The following is a 22,996-nucleotide window of genomic DNA, read 5'->3' as shown; positions in this document are numbered from 1 at the left end:
TAGACTTAGAAAAATATTGCGCTTTCAATAAAAATGCTTTTGAGTCCTAATTTCTTTTATATTGCAATGACAATTGATTGGTGTATCAGTTTGAGTCGGTATCTGATCGGTAAATATTATTATTGATCTGATTTTTATTCTGAACGCACTAAGACATATCTTTTAATGATCTGACTTATGTATTACATGAATTATGTGATTACGTATTATACGAATACCATGATTGCATGTTATGTGATATGAATGCTATCTGTTTACAGTTTAAAATGCCCTGCTTAGTTATAAATGATCGGGTAGATGTCAAGACGTATAGTTACGTCGATTAAGTTTGGTTTTTTCAATTAAGATAGTCCTTTTGTTTATAGAATCAAGTAGCAATGAGTGTGGTCAAGTGTTAGACGGAGATAGTAGCCAGCAGCTATAAGCAAAGTTATAGTAAGAGATTATCGAGCATACCAGGAAAGTACCCCTAACTTCACTTATCGTTCAAGTGATGTTTATTTCAAATCATATTATGCAAGTACTTATATCTTCATTTATCATTCAATTGATATTGACTCTGGACTTTATTCTTTCAATATCCATACTATTTTAAGTTCAGAATAGTTAAACATTTTATATCTCGCTATAAATCACTCTATACAGTGGAACATTGAATTGGGAATAGCGAATAACTAATTGTTTTAGTTATTTCGCCATCGATTGTTGAGATAGCTCTGGACCATGGGAAATGGGGAGTAATACAGATAATGATGTCCTTTGATTCGGCTCCTTTGATCAAAATGTTTTATGGATTGGATGAATGCGTAAGTGACAGGGTCGGGCGGTCCAACGGAGGGCTATTTCTATATGTTATTTGAAATATTATGACACCATTTATTGCCACAGGCAGGTATATTGCCTTTTTATTTGAGTACTCGTGTTTTGGGTACATTTTTCTATGAATCATGACCTTGTGCTATCACACGGGCTGATCTGGATATGATAGTACGTCCGTCGGAGTTAGATTCCAATCTAAAAAATTATCATTTATTGCTGATAGCTTATGAAGCTTTTATTATTGATCAAATATTACTGATTTTATCCTGTTGTTCAGTTATTATTAAAATATGGTTTATCATTTCAAGCACACTTTATACTGTTTGCTGAGCATTTCTTTCGCTCATACTTGTTTATCAATCTAATCTTTCAGCTAAGCCAGAGCAGGCTAGAGTTCCACATTTGATCAGAAGTCGAGTGCTTGTAAATAGTTTGGTGTGTATTCCAGGTAGATTATTTTGGGACGCTTGGATAGTCTATAGGTTTGTAATAAAATTTGAATAAATTGTAAAAGTAATTAGACTTATGGTTTGTAATAACATTTAGTTTGCATTAGTGCCTATTCCATACTATAACCTGTGATCGATCAAGTGCAGGTAAAGGGGTCATATTTATTATATTATTCCGCTGTGATTACTTTATTATGGTTTATTGGCTAGTGACCCCCAAATCTAGACCCCGGGTTTGGAGGGCGTCACACCTTTCCTTGGAAGATGTGTTAGCTTTATTCTAAAGCTAAAAAACCATTATATTTGGCCTATAAAAGGAACCCTAACCTTCCTCTTAACCCAAGCCCTTGGTGAACCAACCTTATACTGATCAAACCACTCTAGAAACACTCTCTCTTCTGCTCTTAAATTGCAAAAACGTTTCTAGAGCTTAAGCCCTCTTTCTTTCATGTTTTAACTTGATTTTGGTTTGGTTTTTATCACCCTTTCTCATCCAAACGCATACCCATTTGGCCCCCTCTCTTAGGCACGTTTCTTGGCCTTATTTTTCTGCCTTTGAGTGACCATTTGAGCCTTGAAAAGTCAGTAGCTAAAGCCACCTTTCGGCCATTTAGTCCGGTGACTAGTTTTGTATGTTTTTCGGCTTCACCATCTCGTATCTCTTGTAGTCCGCTCTATTTTGAGGGGCTTAAGCCTTTGTAAGGTCAAGAGTCATAAGATTGGTTTATTTTGAGTGCATTGAGTGTTCTTGAACCCATCCTTGTTAGATCCAACCATTTGATATACTTTGGTGCAAGTTCCATGAACTTTAGCATAAAAACGCACTTGTTCCTGATTTATTCGTGTAGTGTGTTTTGGAGCCTTAGTAGGAACATACCAAGAGTTAGTAGCTAATATCTACTGACTTTTAAGTCCTTTCACTCAAGATTAGGAGCTTGCATTGATTAAAGGCATTTATACGATTTTCGGTTAAAACCAACGTCCCTAAACGAGCATAAACCGTTAGTGGTTTTATTCTTGGTTTTTGAATACCAAAATCTTGTCTAAGTTTGGTCTTGATTTTGTTATTTGAATCTTGATTATCAAGAGGATTTATCTTGAACAAGAACATAATAAACTAGGCCATTTGAACTTGAAGAAGCAAGTTCAATTTTTTGACCAAATCGAGCTATACTCGGCCGAATACAAAAGCTCTAGTGCCTTTAGTTTCTTGCTTTTTTTTCTTTCTTTAACAAGTGCACTAAGCTATCTATAGTCTTTTGTTATTAAATTCTTTACCCTTTCATTCTTTCTATGAAAGAACTTAGAGAAACGAGATGAGAAAGCATTCGGTTTCACTATTCTTGGTCGAATAGTTTTTCTAGGCACATTGGTTGCATTTTGATAGTTTTGATCTATTTACCACGTGCATTTATCAAGGTATAGACTTGTATTCTTAAGTCACTGACCTTGCGTGACATATCCCGGCAATCTTTATAATAGTTTCCGCAATAGTGTAACGCGTATTAGCATGGCGAAAGCCGAATAGTTTAACGCGTAATAGCGTCAATTTCTATATTTTCTTGTCAAATATATATCGCTTGTTTGCTTATGTGCTTATAGCTTGTCTTATTTTCGTTGCATTGAGGTGAAGTGAAGTGAGGTGATCCTTGTGCTAAGACCCAAGTCTTAGGCGTACTAACGGGGAGTTAGTAGCCTTTGCACCATGAGGCAAAGGAAAGACCCGAGATATAAGACCTAGATCCAAGACCCGCCAAGAAGAAGAAGGACGAAGGCTATGTAAAAGGATCTATGAGTGCTTGAGGAGGTGAATAGGTTATTACACTCCAAGATAGTCTTGTAATAGGGTTGCTATTTATTTTGAGGAAGTTACGTGTGTGTAACGTTCCAAGATATTTAAATAGTGGTTGGTTTGTAAAGGTTTCTCCGCCTACTATAGAGGAGGTTCTTTATAGTAGAGAAAATCTCTAGTTCGGGGAGGAGCTCAGGGACTGGAGTAGGGGTGAGTGGACTCCGTTTGTTGAGTTAACCACCGCGAACCAAGATAAATCGACCGTGACGTGCATCTTCTTTTCGTATCTTTATTTTCCGCACTTAACTAGCTTGCTTACAAGTAGTTAACATTAAAGAGGAGAAAAGAAATTTCAAAAAGCCAAGTTCTTAAATTTTAAAAAGGTGATAAGCTATTCAACCCCCCTTCTAGCTTATCGAACCCACTCGCGGAATCTATCAGTTGGTATCAGAGCAGTGCTTTTGACCGTATATATCGATTATTACGATAATCGAGGAATACGACAGAAAGTAGATTGTTACGACCAACATTTTGTGTAATATTATTTGTGAACTTTATATAATATTTGAATCGATTATAAATATACCTATTTGATTATACACTTGTGTGAATGGAGTTGCTACATTATAAATTGCTTTACTCAGAATATGAATTTTTCAAAGCGATAGTTTTATTAATTGCTCCTATTTTTGATTTATAAAGAATATTCTTTACCATGAAAAATTATCTTTTAAAAATTATTTCATTCACAAATTTCAAAAGTGATCTCATAAAATTTCTAAAAATCCAAGTTATTTTATGGTATAAATTTTATAATTTTTGAACTTTTATTTTATTTTATAAAAATAGATCTTTGAAAATTAGTTGTTAATTAATTATCAAATTACATGAATATCCTTGCATGCAAATACCCTCCCATTCAAGTAAAGGGCTACAAAGACAATTCCAACCCCACTCACTCTCATTCTACTAGCCAATTTACCACTTTGTCCTTGCATGCAAATTTACCTAACTTTAGCTAGAAGGTTACTTTTGTCATTTACTAAATCCACTCACATTTAGTCAAAAGAAAGGCATAAAAACAAACACAAGTATCATAGCACTTCATTTTTCACTCCACCATTCCACCCACTCCTTCCTCCTCCCGTCCCTCTCGGCTCAACCCTCCCTCTCGGCCATCCCATAGCCGAGGGCCCCCCATCCCCTTCTTTTCTTCATTCTTTCACTCAAACATTCATCTTATATTCAAGTAATCTTACTCCCTACATTTTGTTTTTATATATTTCAAAAAGTTTAGAGTGAGAAGTTTATGTTTTGATCTTGCATGTCATAGTTTTAGTTGGAACACAAAGTACAATCTTGATTCTCATGGATTTAAGGTTGTATTATTGAGGGAACTACAAGGAATGGTGAAATGACAAGACATGAGAGTGAAGCTCTTGTTTTTTATGGTCATTTCCCTTCCATTTCATTTGGCTATGACCATAAGGGAGCCGAATGAATAGTTCTTGATGGTGTCTTGTTGCCTTGTTCAATTCTTGTATGTTTTTGTGATAATGGCATGAATTTTGTAGTGAAAACTTGATAAAACCCTTTGCATGCTAAGTGATCATTTAGTTATAGCTTATTCTAGGCTTGCATGTTGATTTTATGATAAAATTATTGTGGAAATCATATGGTTTTGACTTGTAAGATTCGAAGGCATGCATGCATGTAAACAACTCATAATTTTCGGAAGTTTTTGATCATTTGGATTGATAATTGTTAGTATGCTTTAATTTCAGTTGAGTTAAGATAATGATCTTGATTTGTGATCCTTTATATGTGATGTTAATTCGTATTTGTTTATAAAGAAGATATAACTTGTTGTTTTCAAAAACTTGATGACTTGTAATTAGTGTAGTATGTTAACTTTTGTTTTGCTATGTTGCACCTTAGGTAAGGATGATCTCCACTAAGTCAATATTGAGTGTAGGAGAGTTAGTTTAGTAGATTACCTTGGTTGAGTTTTGGTTTTGGTTTTTGGTTGTTGTTGGTTGGGTTTGTCAAGTAAGAATCTTGGTGAAAGGAGAGTATTAGTTTCTGCAGAAAATCAGTTTGGTACCCTGAGGTTTAGAGTGAGATTTGACCTTATCATTATTGTGCACTTTGAGTCCCAAGTCACCAGAAACTAGAACTGGGAGTATACAATAGGTTGTAGGTGTTTGTTGGAGGTTTGTAAGACGTTTGGTTAAGTGCACGAGTGGAAACACCAAATATGTCCAGCAGGGGACAGTTTTGTTGCAACTTAGAAATGGGATGTTTTGACCATGTCATAGGTAGGCCCTTGTTAGTCCCTTAACAATATAGCAAGAATTACAGAAGGGGGTTGAATGGAATTCTTGAACCTTTTTCTTAAAATAAAAATGTTCAAACTCGAATACAAATATAAGTGTTTTGATTAGCACAATGCGGAATTAAAAACTTAAGTGAATCAAAATATAAGTAATTAAAAACAAGAGTCTTTAAAAACTTTCTGGTGGATTTAAACAATTCCACCAGAGATATATATTATATTGAGAGAACTCTGTGTGATGCTCACAGCTGCTTACAAATTTGAACTACTGAGAATACAGAGAAATGATAATAATTCTGCTTACAAATGTTTCTCACTTTTTGTATCTCAGATGATTGTTTCTATTTGCTACTTCTTGGTTTATATATTACCAAGATTACAAAGTCAAAAGATAGAATCATTATAAAAACTATCGGGTCTAATGCTTTGTTACTTTGTTCTCTATTACCCGGTTAATAGGCTTCGTCATTCCATTTGCATACATCCCGACGCATGTGACCAGTTGTCACTGTCAACTGATGTTTGAATTCTTTATCCGTTGAATACATGATTATCCGTCGACTTTATGATCATATATTGAAGGCTTCATTGATCATCCGTCGACTGCTATATAAAACATCCGTTGATAGCCATTTGATCATCCATCGATGGCTTTGTTAATTATCCGTCGATAGCTATTTTGGCACTTGACTTCAATTCATTTATGCAGAATTACAAGACATCATTTATGTACAATTAATCAACCTATTCTACATATCTTGTTAAAGTCAAATGACTTATATGCTACTACAGAATTTATACAAAGGTGTATGCAGAAATGTTCTACAGACTCATTATTACATAAGCTACTCACTCGATGGATAATAAGTCATCATCCGTCGGGACTATAATGAGTTATCCGTCAGGACTATAATTCTTATCCGTCGAGTGCTACATTATTTCACTAAGTAAAATCTACTTAGGTGTTTTATTTATGAAATCATCAAGTACACAACATATGCACAACAATCTCCCCCAATTTATGTCTATTGAAATTGTAGCCATAAATTAAGAGATACTTGATGATAACAAAACATACTAAACATACAACTTTAAAGAAAAGTAGATAATACTGAAAGTGCTTCAATTAATCAAAATATGCAAAGTTTAGCTCACAGTTATTTCAAGATGCTCCTCTAGCCTGAGCATATTTTTCTAGTTTCTTGAAGGTCTGGATCTTCTTCCAAGCTTTCTGTTGTTTTTATCAATCTGATTTTGGAGCTGCCTGTGGAATTCTAGTTCATCAGATTCTGAGAGATTTAGCTTTTCTTGCATTTCCAAGAGAGTCTCATTGCTGGAGATGCTAAGTTGGTCTTCTAATCTGAAGAATCTTCTCACACCTTTGTCATCTATGAACTCCATCAGCAAGTAGGGCCTTAGATGCACTCTTCTCCCTGTGTATGGGATGATAAGTGTCTTTGGGAGTGCATCTTTAGCTCTAACACTCCTTAGTTCTTCAATCTTCTTCAATACTAGTCTTCTTGCAGTGACATTGAACCCAAAGTTCTTCTTGAAGGATAAATAAACTTTAATCAATACAGGTGGGCTCTCTTGAAGAATCCTGTGAAGTGGCCACTGAATCTCCTTTCCTCCTTTGTACTTGAACACTAACCTTTCAGGTAGGTTTCTGTATGCATCAATTCCCCTCACTTCATCTAGTTCATCCAGACAGAGATTTAGATCAGAAAATTATTTGATGTCACACAAGTACAAGTAGTCTCCCTTATTGACTTTGGGCTGAGTTTTGACTACAGATTTGGATTTGAGGGGTGACAATTTCACTTTCTTTACTGCCCTTGACTTTGTTTTTTTTGGCTTGCTAAGGATTGGTAGACTGAAGTCAGGAATTGGTATGTTATCCCATTCTATTGGCTCATCCTTGGGCACAATAGGTTCACCATGAATATTCCTGTAGGGATCCACCACCCTTATATCTTCAAATACCACAGAGGGCTTTGATGCGTGAGTTGTAGCTGGTGTGGGTTCCTTAGGAAATTGATCTTCTAATTCCTTGTCAACAATATCCAGTTTCCTTTTTGTTCTTTTAGCCAATTCTTTCTTCCTTGGAGATTTCTTCTATTCTTCAACTTGCTCCATTGATTCAGTAGCTTCAGATGGTTGAGAGGGAATTTGTTGGGATGAACTCACAGCCTGTAGTTTGGCTAAGATAGCAATCTGCTCTTTCTTTTATTTAGCCTTCTTTGCAACTAGAGCAGCTTGCCTCTTTTCCTGCTTCAATCTGGCTCTTTCTTCTCTCTTTTCTTGAGCAAATTGAGGATGTCCAGCTACCACACAAATCTCCTTCCCATTTCTGAATATCTTAGCAATCCTTTTTTTAGAAGCTGAATCAGTTGGATCTTTGTAGAAAACAATTGATCTTGACAGAAGCTTCTTCTCATCAGGCTTGGGTGTCTCATACACAGTATCCAAGGGGTTCTTCAAGGATGATTTTGAATAGTTTTCCCTTGGTTTAAGAATCATTTCAGCCTTTGGAGACTTGATGCAGGAAGATTGTCCTCTTTCAAGATAGTTCATGCCCATCTCATTCACACTTATTTGCTTGACTTGAGAGTGATGGATGGCTGACTTAACTGGCTCCTTGACAAGTTAGAACTTCTTCTGTATCTCCTCATCAATCTTTTCCCAGTTGATCAAACTCAACTTTGTCTTTCTCAGCAACTTTCAAATTTGTTGCTGCTGCTTGAATCAGATCTATACCATCTGCAACTGGTGGCTTTGAGACAGTAATTGATGGTACAATTACCTTAGTGTTTTGTATCTAAAGCTTCTCCCCCTCACTTGGTCCTTTCTCCCCCTTTTTGTTATCATCAAGTTGAGGAGTCAGGCCTTGTGCTTTAGCCAGTTGTATTAAAAGATTGGTTTGAGACTGTTGATTTTGAAGAATGGTGGCCACAGAATTTTCAATAACTTGAACTCTGTCTTCTAACTTGGCCAGCTTCTTTTCAGCATCTGATTCTCTTCTCAGTCTCAGTAATAGATCATGCATGGTACCATATCGCATGACTGAATCCAGCTTCTCAGAATTGTAGGTCTTCAAGTCAGCTATATCCTTTTTGAGTTCATCTACACTCAGATTATGTCTTAATTGCTATAGCTTTATTAGATGTAGAGAATCTAGGTGAGCTTGAAGAATGGCATTGGTACCAGCATTTGAGCTCCTCCGAATGGCCTTTTGGATAGACATGATTTGTTTGACCAAGGATACATTAAATTATCCTGGTGTGGACTCCTTTGTCAAGGCCCATTCAGGTAAATCTGGAATAGAACTTGGGCCTCCATCTCCCCCTAAGTTCATGCTTCCATCAAATGAAATAGAGTCATCTTCATTAGAATTTACTCCAAATTCCTCAAATGGCTCACCAGCTGTAGGAGGCATTAAATTGACAACAGCTTTATCCCTTTGTAGAGATTCTGAAGTATGTACCAGATCTAAAGTCTTTTCTGCCTCCTCATTGCCCTGAGCAGCCAACAACTGATAGGCTAACACAGGATGAGTAAAAGTGTCAGCATCCAAGGAAATGTTATCAATTACAGCTTTGTAATGTTGCTGAAATTGTCTTTCCTTTTCAGCATCATCCACAATCATTAACTCATGAACAATGGCTGGATCCACCCTTATACCCTATGTACCTGCTTTTCTCTCATGTTCTCTCTTTTGTTGCATCAGGGTCTCACCCTAGCTCCCCACCCTCACACCCTCACCTTCACCTACAAAGGTGGGACTCCTCTCACTCCCTTTTGCCAATCCTGAATAAATGGATTGCTGATTTTCACTCATTTCCTCTCCTTTTGCCTAGGAGCAACCCAACCTCTCACTCAAGACACTCTCCTCTCTCTGTCCTAAGAGTGACCGTACAACCACTAAATCTTCTGCACTTGAAATAATTGAAGTTTGATGTTGTGCAGAGATACTCGACGGATGAGTGATATCCATCAAGTGAGTGGTAATGCTATCCGACTGATAACTGCTGTTAGGCTTATCCGTCGGGATACAATCACTACTCGACGGATGAGGAATATCCATCGAGAGAGTAGAAATGAATGAGTTGGGAAGAGAAACTATTGTTGACTCTGTGCTGATTGAAGATATTTGAGGCACAGATGTCACAATAGTATCTGAAAGAATTGGCAAGTGAGCCAACAAATCATCTAAAAGATGATGCTCACTTGTACTAGATTTTGGCTTCCCCAACAGAGTTAAAGAAGGGGAATCATGAATTGATGTGTGTATCATATCCACATCCAGAGAGTTTGTTGGTGAGTATGGTGTATGAGGTGCTTCTATAACTAGAGATTTTGGCTGTGACTCCATATTTATTGGAGCCACATTAAACTGAATTTGAGAAAGTACAGGGACTGTGTCTTGAGCACCAGTTTGCACTGTGTGTGTGCCCTGTTCATTCCCAGAGGTTGTATATTTCTTCTTTCTTATATAAGTTTGGGGTGAGCTTGTGTCCCTAACCCTTTTGGCCTGTGCTCTTGGCTGAGAGCTTTGTTCAATAACCACATCCTTTTGGGAGGATGCAGCTAGAAGTGAGCTTTTGTCCTTTTTAAGCACTGCAGTTTGTTGGGAAACTACAGTGTGGCTAGGTTGGGATTCACTCAACTCTCCAACCTTATTCTTGGGGTTTCTTTGATGTTCACCCCTTCCCTCACCTAACTTACCCTCCTTCACACTCCCCTCTTTGGCTTTGGTGGATTTTTCAACTGGTATCTTTTGAGAAATACCATAGGGGGTTTTCTTTGATTTGGTTTTGGAAATAGTAGTAGGTTTGGAGGCTTTGGTAGGCAACTGTTTGGTCATTGACACAGTTGCCATAGCTACTCCTGAATTCAAGGAAATAATGGAGGTTGGAATAGTTGTAGGGATGGATGAACTTACCTCACTTACCTGAGGTGCCTGCATTACAAGAAAGTAGAACATTGGCACATCCTTGTGATGATTGGCCCTGTTCAAATCTGCAATGATCCTCCTCTCTTGAACCCAACAATCCAGTTTGTTGTTAGGGTTCTCAAGAACTATTTCTTCACAGAGGTGGTTAGCCAATAACATAAAAAATCTGGCATAATAAACATTTTTCCCTCTTTTATTTAACTCTCCTAATATATAACCTAACTCAAACAAGATAAGGTCACTGAAGTTATAAAATTTATCTGTAACTAGCATGTATAGCATGTTAAGCATGGAAATGTTCACTGAATCAAAAATTACTGATTTTTCTAGAGAAAACTTTTGTAACTACATCACACATGAAACTTCATTCCTTCCTAAGACCCATTCTCCTAATATCACTCATTTTAGAAGTGGAAAGTGCATAGTGAATGGAATTAAGCATATTGATTATATTAGTGTCAGTGTGTGGTGAAGTCATATTGTTATCCGGTATTTTGAAACATGCTTTTATCACATCACTATTGATACAGAATTCTTTACCTTTAATGGTTAGAGTGATGGTCTTATCTATAGAGTTGTAGGTAGCAGTGGTCCATATCTCTTCAACAACTTCACAGAAGATTGTGAGTGATTCTAGCATGGCGTAATTGAGCTTGCAATTCTTCACAAAGTCCATCATCTTGTGGTAGTCCTCTGATTGCTGAATAACCTTATTGACCAATGCAGTGAAATTGTTCTTCTCATAAATGAACCTAGTTTGAGACATAATCTTTACTACAGGTGCCATTATTAGAGAATGAAAGCTTGAAGAGAAGGAGAGTATTTGCTTGAGAGAGAATGAAATTGGAGCAGTTCAATTTGAGAATGATAAAAGAAAACAATTGCAATGAAATAAGCTTTTATACTATCTCAAGAATAATTGATAAAATAATAAAGTAAAGTAAATTAACCAATAGAAAATTGCCTAAAATAGTCGTTTAGAAATAAACTGTAAAAATTCCACCCATTATCCGTCGTGTAATGCTTATAAATTGTAAGTATACTCGATGGATAATGTACAGGGAATTAACGGCTGAGATTAAGACACTTCGACGGATGAGGATAAACTATTATCCGTCGAGACATAAGATATTCTAGAAAAGTGACTGATTTTTATTAGCAAATAGTGTGTCGACGGATGACCAAACTCGATGGATAAGGGTCATCCGTCGAGATGTAAATTTTGACTTTGCCAAAATTTCATCCAGAATTGAAAAATCAATTAACTTTTCTGGCTGCATTTCAACTTGCAAAATAACTCAGATAGATTTAAGAGTAATTAAGCATACCTAACTCACTTCCAACCTTGAAAAGGTGGATTCATCTAGTGGCTTGGTAAAGATATCTGCAAGTTGCTTCTTACTTGGAACAAAATGTAGTTCCACAGTACCATTCATTACATGTTCCCTTATGAAATGGTACTTGATATCTATGTGCTTTGTCCTTGAATGTTGCACTGGATTTTCAGTGATGGCAATTGCACTTGTGTTATCACAGAAAATAGGAATTCTCTCAACTTGCAAACCATAGTCTAGCAATTGATTTTTCATCCATAAAATTTGTGCACAGCAACTGCCAGCAGCAATATATTCAGCTTCAGCTGTAGAAGTAGAAACTGAATTTTGCTTTTTACTGAACCAGGACACAAGCTTGTTTCCTAGAAATTGACAGGTTCTTGTTGTACTCTTTCTATCAATTCTACAACCTGCATAATCTGCATCTGAATAACCAGTTAGATCAAAACCAGAATCTCTAGGATACCAAATGCCAAGGTTTGGTGTTCCCTTGAGATATCTGAAAATTCTCTTAATAGCTATCAAGTGAGATTCTCTAGGATCAGCCTGAAATCTATTACATAAACATGTAGCAAACATTATATCTGGCCTACTAGATGTTAAGTACAAAAGTGAGCCAACCATGCCTCTATAACTTGAAATATCCACAGACTTTTCAGTAGTGTTTAATTCAAGCTTAGTTGCAGTGGCCATGGGAGTTTTTGCAGATGTGCAATCCATTAAATCAAACTTCTTTAAAAGATCAAAAATATATTTAGTTTGACTAATGAATATTCCATCACTAACTTGCTTAACTTGTAAATAAAGAAAGTAAGTTAGTTCTCCCATCATACTCATTTCATACTTACTTTGCATCAATTTGGCAAACTTTTTGCAAAGTTTCTCATCTGTAGAGCCAAAAATAATATCATCTACATAAATTTGAACAAGTATACTAGAGCCATTAACATTTCTGAAAAATAAAGTTTTATCTACAGTACCTCTTGTGAAGTGTTTTTCCAAAAGAAAATTTGATAAAGTGTCATACCAGGCTCTAGTTGCTTGCTTCAGTCCATAGAGTGCTTTTAGAAGATAATAGACATACTCTGGAAAATTTGGATTTTCAAAACCAAGAGGTTGACTGACATATACTTCTTCCTCCAAATCTCCATTCAAAAAGGCACTTTTGACATCCATTTGATAGACCTTGAAATTGGCATGGGCTGCATAGGCTAAGAAGATTCTGATGGCTTCAAGTCTTGCAACAGGAGCAAATGTTTCATCAAAATCAATTCCTTCTTGCTGACAATAGCCCTTAGCAACCAATCTATCTTTATTCCTGACAACTATGCCATTTTCATCCATCTTGTTTCTGAATACCCACTTGGTGTCTATTGGATTCTTTCCTTTAGGCTTGGGTACCAGCTTCAATACATTATTCCTTTCAAATTGGTTTAGCTCCTCCTGCATTGCTAAAATCCAATCAGGATCCAACAAAGCGTCTTCAACCTTCTTTGGTTCTTCCTTGGAAAGAAAGCTGCTGTATAGACATTCTTCCTGAGTTGCTCTTCTTGTTTGAACTCTAGAAGAAACATCACCAATGATAAGCTCAAAGGAGTGATCTTTTGTCCATTTCCTTTGTTGAGGTAGATTAGCTCTAGATGAAGAGACCTCAATGTTGTCTTGATTTGTGATTGAGTTTTGATTGCTAGAAACTCCCCCTAAGTTTGTGGATCTTTGATTTGAGAGAAGAGAATTTTCTATAGGTGATCTGTCTTGACCTCTTGCTCCTTTTGATAACCCGACGGATGGTGAATTTTGAGTATCGACGGATGAGGCAGGTTGTCTCCCGACGGATAACGCAGGTTGCCTTCCGACGGATGAAGCATTATGCAACTCGACAGATGTTGAGTTTTGTGCTTCATTGGTAGTAGATTTGTCTACATTATCCTTAGACACTGTTTCTTGATCACTTTCATCATCACTGTCATCACTAACCATCTCCACATTGTCGAATTTGAGGCTCTTATGGTAATCTCCATCTTTCAGTCCTTCAATCTTTTTATCATCAAACACAACATGTATAGATTCCACAAAAATGTTGGTTCTTAGATTGTAGACTCTATATGCTTTACCAACAGCATATCCAACAAAAATTCCTTCATCTGCTTCAGCATCAAACTTCCCATTTTGATCAGTTTGATTTCTCAGGATATAACATTTACAGCTAAAGACATGAAGAAAGTTTAGAGTTGGCTTCTTGTTCTTGAACAATTGATGGGGAGTCATGCATCTAGCTTGATTAACCAGAGAAATGTTCTGAGTGTAGTATGCAGTATTTACAGCTTCAGCCCAGAAATATGTTGGTAGTTTAGATTCTTCAAGCATTGTCCTTGCAGCTTCAATAAATGATCTGTTCTTCCTTTCCACTACTCCATTCTGTTGTGGAGTCCTTGTTGCTGAAAACTCATGCAGAATCCCATTTTCCTCACAAAATGCTCTCATGACAGAATTCTTGAACTCAGTTCCATTGTCACTCATGATTCTTCTAACTTTGAAATCAGGATGATTATTGACTTGCGTTATGTGATTGATGATGATTTCACTAGCCTCATCTTTAGACTTTAGGAAATATGTCCAAGAGAACTTTGAGAAATCATCTACAATTACTAGGCAAAATCTTTTCCTTGAGATTGACAATACATTGACTGGTCCAAACAAATCCATGTGAAGCAGTTGCAAAGGCTCTTCAATTGTTGAATCAAGTTTCTTCCTGAATGATGCTTTGATCTGCTTCCCCTTTTGGCAAGCATCACACAATCCATCCTTTGAAAACTCCACTAGAGGAATGCCTCTTACCAGTTCTTTCTTTACCAGCTCATTCATGGTCTTGAAGTTTAAATGAGATAGCTTCTTGTGCCATAGCCAACTTTCATCTTGACTTGCTTTACTAAGAAGACAAGTTACAGATTCTGCATTAGATGAGTTGAAATCAGCTAGGTACACATTTCCTTTTCTCATACCAGTGAGTACCACTTTGTTGCTTCTTTTATTAGTCACAACACAGGCTTCTGAGTTGAAGGTTACTGAATTGCCTTTGTCACAAAGCTGGCTGATACTCAACAGATTGTGTTTGAGACCATCCACTAAGGCAACCTCCTCAATGATGACATTGTCCTTAGAAATGAAGCCATATCCCACAGTATAACCCTTGCTGTCATCTCCAAAAGTAATACTTGGGCCAGCTCTCTCCTTAAACTCTGTGAGCAGGGTAGAATCACCAGTCATGTGTCTTGAACAACCACTATCCAAGTACCAAAGATTCCTTCTGTTTCCCTGCACACATCAAAATCAAATCAAGTTGATTTTGGTACCCAAGTTTCCTCGGGTCCTGCCTTGTTAGCCTTCTTTTTCTGTTTCTTAGGCTTTATCTCATTTGACTCAGAAATTTCAGATTCATTCTTAGTCATTTGAGTTGAGCCTTTGAAACCATTCATTGCAACAGAATTATCATGCATATTATGACTAACAGGAAATGGCATGCTATGAGTAAATATGTTATTCCAGTAAGGCATGCTAAATGACATTTGTGGCATACTATATGCAGCATAATAAGGATTAGGTGCAAATGACATATTAGCAAACTGTGCATTCATGTTCTGTGTAGGCATAGCATTAACAGGCATGAGAGGCATGACATTCATGTTAGGAAATTGAGACTGAACAGACATGGGAGTAGGCCTAGCAGATTTGCAATTAACAGATAAATGATTTACACTACCACACTTGACACAGATTTTTCTAGGAGCATATTTATCAGGTGTGTAGTTATTGTGTTTGTTAATCCCTACTTTACCATTCCTATTGTTTTTCCTTTTAGTCTCTGTTTTTACCTCAATTTTCTCAAGTCTGTCACTTAACTGTTTGACAGTCATGTGACCAACATTAGCCTTTTTCCCTTTCTTAACTTGACTTGACTCTCCTGAAACAAAGTTCTTGGAAATAGACCCATACTTCTCATTTAGCTTAACTAGTTTGGCTTTGCTAATGAGCTTGCTCACAGCCGACGGATGAGGATTTTCATCATTCGATGGGAAACACTTTTTGTTATCTGAAGGATAGTCCTCATCATCCGTCGAGTCTACATCTGTTAGCAGTCCATCTACCAAATTAGGTTCTAGTTTCTTTTTTTTCTTTTTCCAGGCCTCATCACAGAAGGACTCGATTCCTTGAACTTTGGTGATTTGAGCATGGACATCCCTGGATGTTTTCCAAGCTTTAATCACCTCTTGTTCACGCTCGAGCTGCTTCTTTAAAATTTCTTCCTTTTTCAAGGACTCAGTTAATTCCTCCTTAGCAATCTTACACTCAATTCTTAATTTCTCAAAATCAATAAACTGATACTCAAGCACATTATTCCTCTCACTTAAAAACATATTGTTTTCTTTGATTTTAGCATTTTCTTTAGTAAGAGACTTAAGTGTAACACGCAAGTGATATAACTCTGTAGACATGTCATTTATAACATCATTACACTCAGCTTTAGATAAATGTGCAAGGTTTGTGGTAATTACCTGATTGCTTGAGGAACTTGTCTCTGTCTCATCAGACTTGGCCATTAGGGCTAGATTGACATAACTGACATCTTCATCTTCATCCAGACCATCTACTGCCCAGTCATTTTCTTGTGTAATAAAATCCCTTTCCTTTTTTTGAGTAGATCAAAGTATTTTTGCTTATAATCCACAGACTCAAACTTTTTCTTACTAGAATCTGACTTTCTACACTCATTGGCAAAATGCCCTACCAAGCCACATTTGAAACATTTGAATTTTGACTTATCCACCATGTTTATATTTGGCTTGGCTGCTCCAATGTTCTTCTTGAACTTGAGCTTGGCAAATCTCCTGGAAAGAAATGCTAGGTGCTCATCAATGTCCTCCATGTCATCTTGGCTCAATGAAACTTCACTTTCTACTGCTAGCCCCTTGCCCTTGTTCTCACAGACATTTGAAGTTGATTCAACAGCTTCCATCTTCACTTCCTTCTCCTTTTTCAACTCAACAACTAGTACAATGGATCCTCCTTTCTTCTTTCCTCTCTCCATCCTTTCATCCTGCTCTATTTCAAGCTCATAGGTTTTCAGGATGCCATACAGTCTCTCCAAAGTAAACTCCTTATAATCTTGTGAGTTTCTTAAAGAGACTGTCATTGGTTTCCATTCCTTTGGAAGAGATCTAAGGAATTTCAGATTAGAGTCTTTAGTCTGATAGACTCTCCCATGCAACTTAAGAGCATTTAGTAGTTTTTGAAATCTACTAAAAATGTCAGTGAGAGACTCACTTTCCTCATTGTGAAAATGCTCATATTGCTGAATCAAGAGCTGCATCTTATTTTCTCTAACTTGCTCAGTGCCATCACAGATTATCTGTATAGTATCCAAGACTTCCTTGGCAGTTTTGCTGTTGATGATGTTGTCAAACATGTCTGCATCAACTCCATTAAACAGAATATTCATGGCCTTTTTATCCTTCCTTACTTGTTCAATGTCAGGATCAGACCATTCATGCCTTGGCTTGGGAACTGATGGCTCGTTTCCTGTTGCAGCTCTCATTGGAACATGAGGGCCACTTTTTATGCAGTCCACATAGGCCTCATCTTGAGAAAGCATATGAAGATGCATCTTTACCTTTCAATGATGGTAATTATCTTTATCTAGAAAAGGAATCTTGACTCCAACATCCTTCTTGTTCATCTTGCTGAATTGTTTTGATCTTTAAACTCTTTGTTGATTAAGAGCTTGCTCTGATACCAATTGTTAGTCCCTTAACAATATATCAAGAATTACAGAAGGGGGGTTGAATGAAATTCTTGAACCTTTTTTTTTAAAATAAAAATGTTCAAACTCGAATACAAATATAAGTGTTTTGATTAGCACAATGCGAAATTAAAAACTTAAGTGAATCAAAACATAAGTAATTAAAAACAAGAGTCTTTAAAAACTTTCTGGTGGATTTAAACAATTCCACTAGAGATATATATTATATCGAGAGAACTCTGTGTGCAAGAATGCTCACAGCTGCTTACAAATTTGAACTACTGAGAATACAAAGAAATGCTAATAATTCTACTTACAAATGTTTCTCACTTTTTGTATCTCAGATGATTGTTTCTATTTGCTACTTCTTGGTTTATATATTACCAAGATTACAAAGTCAAAAGATAGAATCATTATAAAAATTCTCGGGTCTAATGCTTTGTTACTTTGTTCTCTGTTACCCGGTTAATAGGCTTCCTCATTCCATTTGCATACATCCCGACGCATGTGACCAGTTGTCACTGTCAACTGATGTTTGAATTCTTTATCCGTTGAATACATGATTATCCGTCGACTTTATGATCATCCGTTGATGGCTTCATTGATCATCCGTCGACTGCTATATAAAACATCCGTTGATAGCCATTTGATCATCCGTCGATGGCTTTGTTAAATTATCCGTCGGTAGCTATTTTGGCACTTGACTTCAATTCATTTATGCAGAATTATAAGACATCATCTATGTACAATTAATCAACCTATTCTGCATATCTAGTTAAAGTCAACATGACTTATATGCTACTACACAATTTATACAAAGGTGTATGCAGAAATGTGCTACAGACTCATTATTACATAAGCTACTCACTCGATGGATATAAGTCATCATCCGTCGGGACTATAATGAGTTATCCGTCGGGACTATAATTCTTATCCGTCGAGTGCTACATTATTTCACTAAGTAAAATCTACTTAGGTGTTTTGTTTATGAAATCATCAAGCACACAACATATGCACAACAGCCCTCATTAGGCCCTATTGGGCCTTAGTTAGAGGCAGTGTTATAGGAGTTTTTCCAGCCATAGTTCATAGGATTTGAGTTAGAATCATGTGTCATAGATTAGTTCAAATCAGGACCCTTTTCTGCCCAGAAAAAACAGGGGAAGCGTAGACTTTAAGCTTAGGCCTAGGGAGGCCCAAGCTAGGCCCTTGAGCCACATCATGTTTGGGAGTTGGCTTATGATCGGGAGAGTCTAGTGTAAAAGTTTTGGAGGTAAACTTGAACTGTAAGAGTGTCAAATGCACCTAAGAAACCTTAGATGTCATTTTGAAATTTACCATAATGAGCACATTCACTTACCACATAGTTTTAGAGCACTTAGGAGTGAAGTTTTGGTTGACCACCATAGTTGAAAGATAGAATAAAGTAATTAGAATGAAAGGCCCAAGTTAGGGTCAATATAAATTGGATGGTTTAGTAAAGGCACATCGATTTAGGAGGCCAAAATTTGGAGATTTTGTCTAGTTTAGAGACCAAGTGACTTATGTAAGTGGAGCGAGATCATCCAAGCCTAGTGTTGCAATATAGTGTGTGTGATATTATTTGGTACTTAAATATGGTATGTGATCATATGTGGCTATGTGTACTATTATGATTATATGGTGATTATAAATTGTGTGTATATAGGCCTAAGTGCCATTGTTTTTAAATTTTGGTTTACAAATAGGTTGAGTTGGTAAGAATATATTATAATGAGGTTATTACTATTTGTGTAGGATCTCGAGATGAGGGTAAACTTGCCATCAAGGTCGAGTAAAGCTTCCAGTTGCTCCTACCTGCCAGTCAAGTCCAGCCTTTCTCAAGGAAAGTGATTCAACCTGCCTTTTTCGTTTACACTGCAAGTGTGTGATAACTAGTTCATATATATGATGCGAGTATTTTAATTCACCTTGATATACATGAACCAAGTGGTTTCGAATCTATATCTGTAGTATATGAAAATGACATGAACCCTCAAGTAATTATTTCAAGTAGTTTAACTCTACTTGAAGATTGCTATGCAAGTAAATCAAAAGTCCTATCATGCTAGTATACCCAAGTAATTGTGATGTTGAACCATGTGCAAGTTATACTCAGTAACCTTATCTTAATACCTAAAAGTCAGTCATTCCTTAACGATTATCCATGATTAATTGATAACCCTATCTTTACCCTAAAGCATGACACTCTGTTATACCTTGAGTTAATGCTCACCTTCTCTATTTTTTAATACCTATACCTCATTTGGAACCATTAATGCTTACTTTCTCTATATTTTTAAATACCTATATCTTACCTGGAAACATTACCTAGAACCTCGTTTGACCTTGTTCCTTCATACTATCCGATAATCTTGCTAAATCTCACTGTCAAAATCATTGTATATAGAAACCTTGCAATTTCCTTGATGAAGTATAGTCTACTTGATCATGGCCTTGAAATTTAGTGGACCTTTTCCCTGTGCTTCAAAGTTGATCTAGAACCCTTGATAAAGATGCTAACTGTTTAAGAAATTAACCGTCACCTGGCATCAGTTTTTAATAAAATAAAAAGTTAAAATTTGGATTTCCAGTCCCAAAGCGGGACAAATATTTTCTTTAAATAGTGGATCTGGACTGAGACGCAAGTCCTTTCTGCTCTTAATTTGTAGGCTTAAAAGTTGCCTAGGGATCCCATTAATGTTCTAGAACCCAGCGAGGTTCGGGATTACTTCACCGCTGATCACCGGTTGTAATCCGTAGCGTCATAAAATTGTTTTTAATAAAGAAATGGTTTGAATGGTTTTGTTAAAAATAAAAGATGCCATCACTCAAAAGTTTATCTCTTTTTATTATTAGCTCTACCTTCACATTGTTATTCTTATATCTCGATTTATGTTTTGTATTGTATTGTATAGCACTTTTTGAGCATTTGGCTCACTACTTGCTTTCACCCTGATATTTCAGCTAGCAGATATGGTTAGATTCAAGCAGAGAGCGCGTAAGACTTGTGATGCCGATGCATATGTTCGAGCTCAGGTAGATTAGTGATCGTTTTGTGTGAGGACTCGATATTAAAAATCAGGTTGAAATAGTTAATAGTGTTGGGCTGTTCCAAACCCTAAACTGTAAGATCTTGGATTCAGTTGTATTTACTTTCTTTTGTTATCTATTGTAATAATTTGTATAATATATTGTTAGGTCGGGGCGTGACAGGTTTTGGTATCAGAGCTACGGTTTAGAGTCCCTGGACAGTCCAGATAGGTTATAGGGTATATGTATAAGTTATAGGATATTATGCGAGAGAGTAGGTTAAGCGAATCTATCATTAATACTCCTCTTATATATATATCTATGTATTGTTTGTTAGCAAAGGGTACATTCCTCGTCATCCTCTGGGTCGGCTGACACTATTGCTTTCTCTGTGTATTCTGAGTTGAGGCGCGAGTTCGACATGCTTTAGGGAAAGTATGACCGACTGTTAGACCGATTGAAGTACGTGTATCTGAACAGCCGAAACTATAAAGGGAAGCCTAAGGAGCAGATGACTGCGAGACTTGAGACTTTGATTCAGTACGTCAACACTAAGCTTGAGGAGATGCCATCGCATCGAGACCGTACCAGTCAGTATACCCTCCAGATGATTGCGGACGAGCTCCAGAGTATTGTGAAGAGCTTCGAGAGGAGAAGACTACCAAACCCCGTTCTGACGGAGTGGAGCCTTAGTTTTTTCCATTATCTACCTTTCATGTTGTTGTATTATCAGACTTTGTAGAATACCCTGTTGTTTCCTTTAAATAAGCATGTTATTCCTAGATTCAGACTTTATTCTAATCTTGATATACCTTGACCTTAAAATTTCAATTAATATGCACTATTGTTCTATTTTCTTTCAATTGTTTTTACGCCTTTATATGCATCACCCTTATTATTTAATTTAAAAACTCAACCTCATATGTGAACAGAATGTCATGTGACATCCTATCCTTGAATTATCTTATTGTTCATACCTGTTTTGATAAAACTTTTATCTCAGGATCATGCCACCCAAAAAGAAGAACCCAACAACCACATCTACTATAGATCCTAATATTCTTCGATTACTAGAAACCTTACAATAGCAAACAAATGATATAGCTCAACAACAAAGAACTCTTCAACAATAATTTGAAAACCAAGATAACCGTGAACCACACCAACCACCTTATCCACCAGTACCACCTCGACAAGTTGTCAATTTCAAAGCTTTTCAGAATGTGAATCCACCTGCATTTCATGATACCACTGACCCAGTAATAGCTAACACATGGAATAAGGAAATGGAAAGAGCTTTTGAATTCGTACAGTTAGGGGACGACCAGAAGACACCCTATGTTACTTACTTCCTGAAGGGCAAAGTTATTTATTGGTGGGATTCAGTGAAAGCTATGGAGGCAAATCAGCAAGTTTCTTGGGAAATGTTTAAGAAGTTATTTCTGGACAAGTATTACCCTAAGTACATGCAGAATCAGATGGAGTTTAAATTTCTTGAACTAAAGCAAGGGAGTATGACTGTATTGGAGTATGAAAAGAAGTTTATGGAGCTGTCAAGGTTTGTGACAAAGTATACCAACAGTGAGGAGGAAAAAACAAAGAGATTCCAACAAGGATTAGAGTCTTGGATCAGAGATAGAGTGGCTATGTTTGAGCTTGATACTTATGCAGGAGTAGTACAGAAAGCTGCTCTGATTGAGGGTAATGGGATGCAGTCAAGGAAGGAAAGAGATAACAAGAAGAGGAAGGTTCCATTTTATGGAGAGAAGTCTGAAGCCAGAAGCTCATAAGACAGGAGTGTGAAAAGGATTGGATTCCACAAAGGAGGGAATTTTCAGAAGAAGGGAAATTTGAATAAAAGACAAGAATCAAAAGGGAACAACCAGGCAAGCCAAGGGAAAGTTGGAGAAAATAGATTGCAGAGGCAAGAGTGCAAGCATTATGGAAAAAGACACCCAGGAGTGTGTAATAAGCTGAACATGACATGCTATGGATACAACCAGAAGGGACATTTGGCTAACGAGTGTAAGATGTCGAAGCCGAGAGTCACAAGCTACAAGTGTGGAAAGACTGGACACATAGCTAGGGAGTGCAAGTCAACCGGACCAGTCAAAGCTCTAATTAATGTGGAAAGCACCAGTGCAAGCATACCAGCTGAGGTATTGGCATTACCTCTACCACCTACAACAACTCCGCAAGCAACGACAAGGACATTCGATTTGAAAATGAAGGACGTTGTTCAAAATTCTGAGGTGATAGCAGGTACTCTTTTATTAAATAATGTCGAAGCTAAAGTATTGATTGATTTTTGAGCAACGAGATCTTTTATATCAGAAACTTTTGTTGATAAACTTCAATGTGATAAAATGACCATGAACGAGGTAGTAAATGTGGTAATTGCGAATCAAGAGAAGATTCTGGTGAGTCAACTCTGTCCTAAGTATGAGATTGATATCTCGGGATAT

The sequence above is a fragment of the Apium graveolens genome, chromosome 5 (genome assembly GCF_009905375.1).
Source record: "Apium graveolens cultivar Ventura chromosome 5, ASM990537v1, whole genome shotgun sequence".
In the NCBI taxonomy this organism is placed as follows: Eukaryota; Viridiplantae; Streptophyta; class Magnoliopsida; order Apiales; family Apiaceae; genus Apium; species Apium graveolens.
This window is presented reverse-complemented; position numbering follows the sequence as displayed.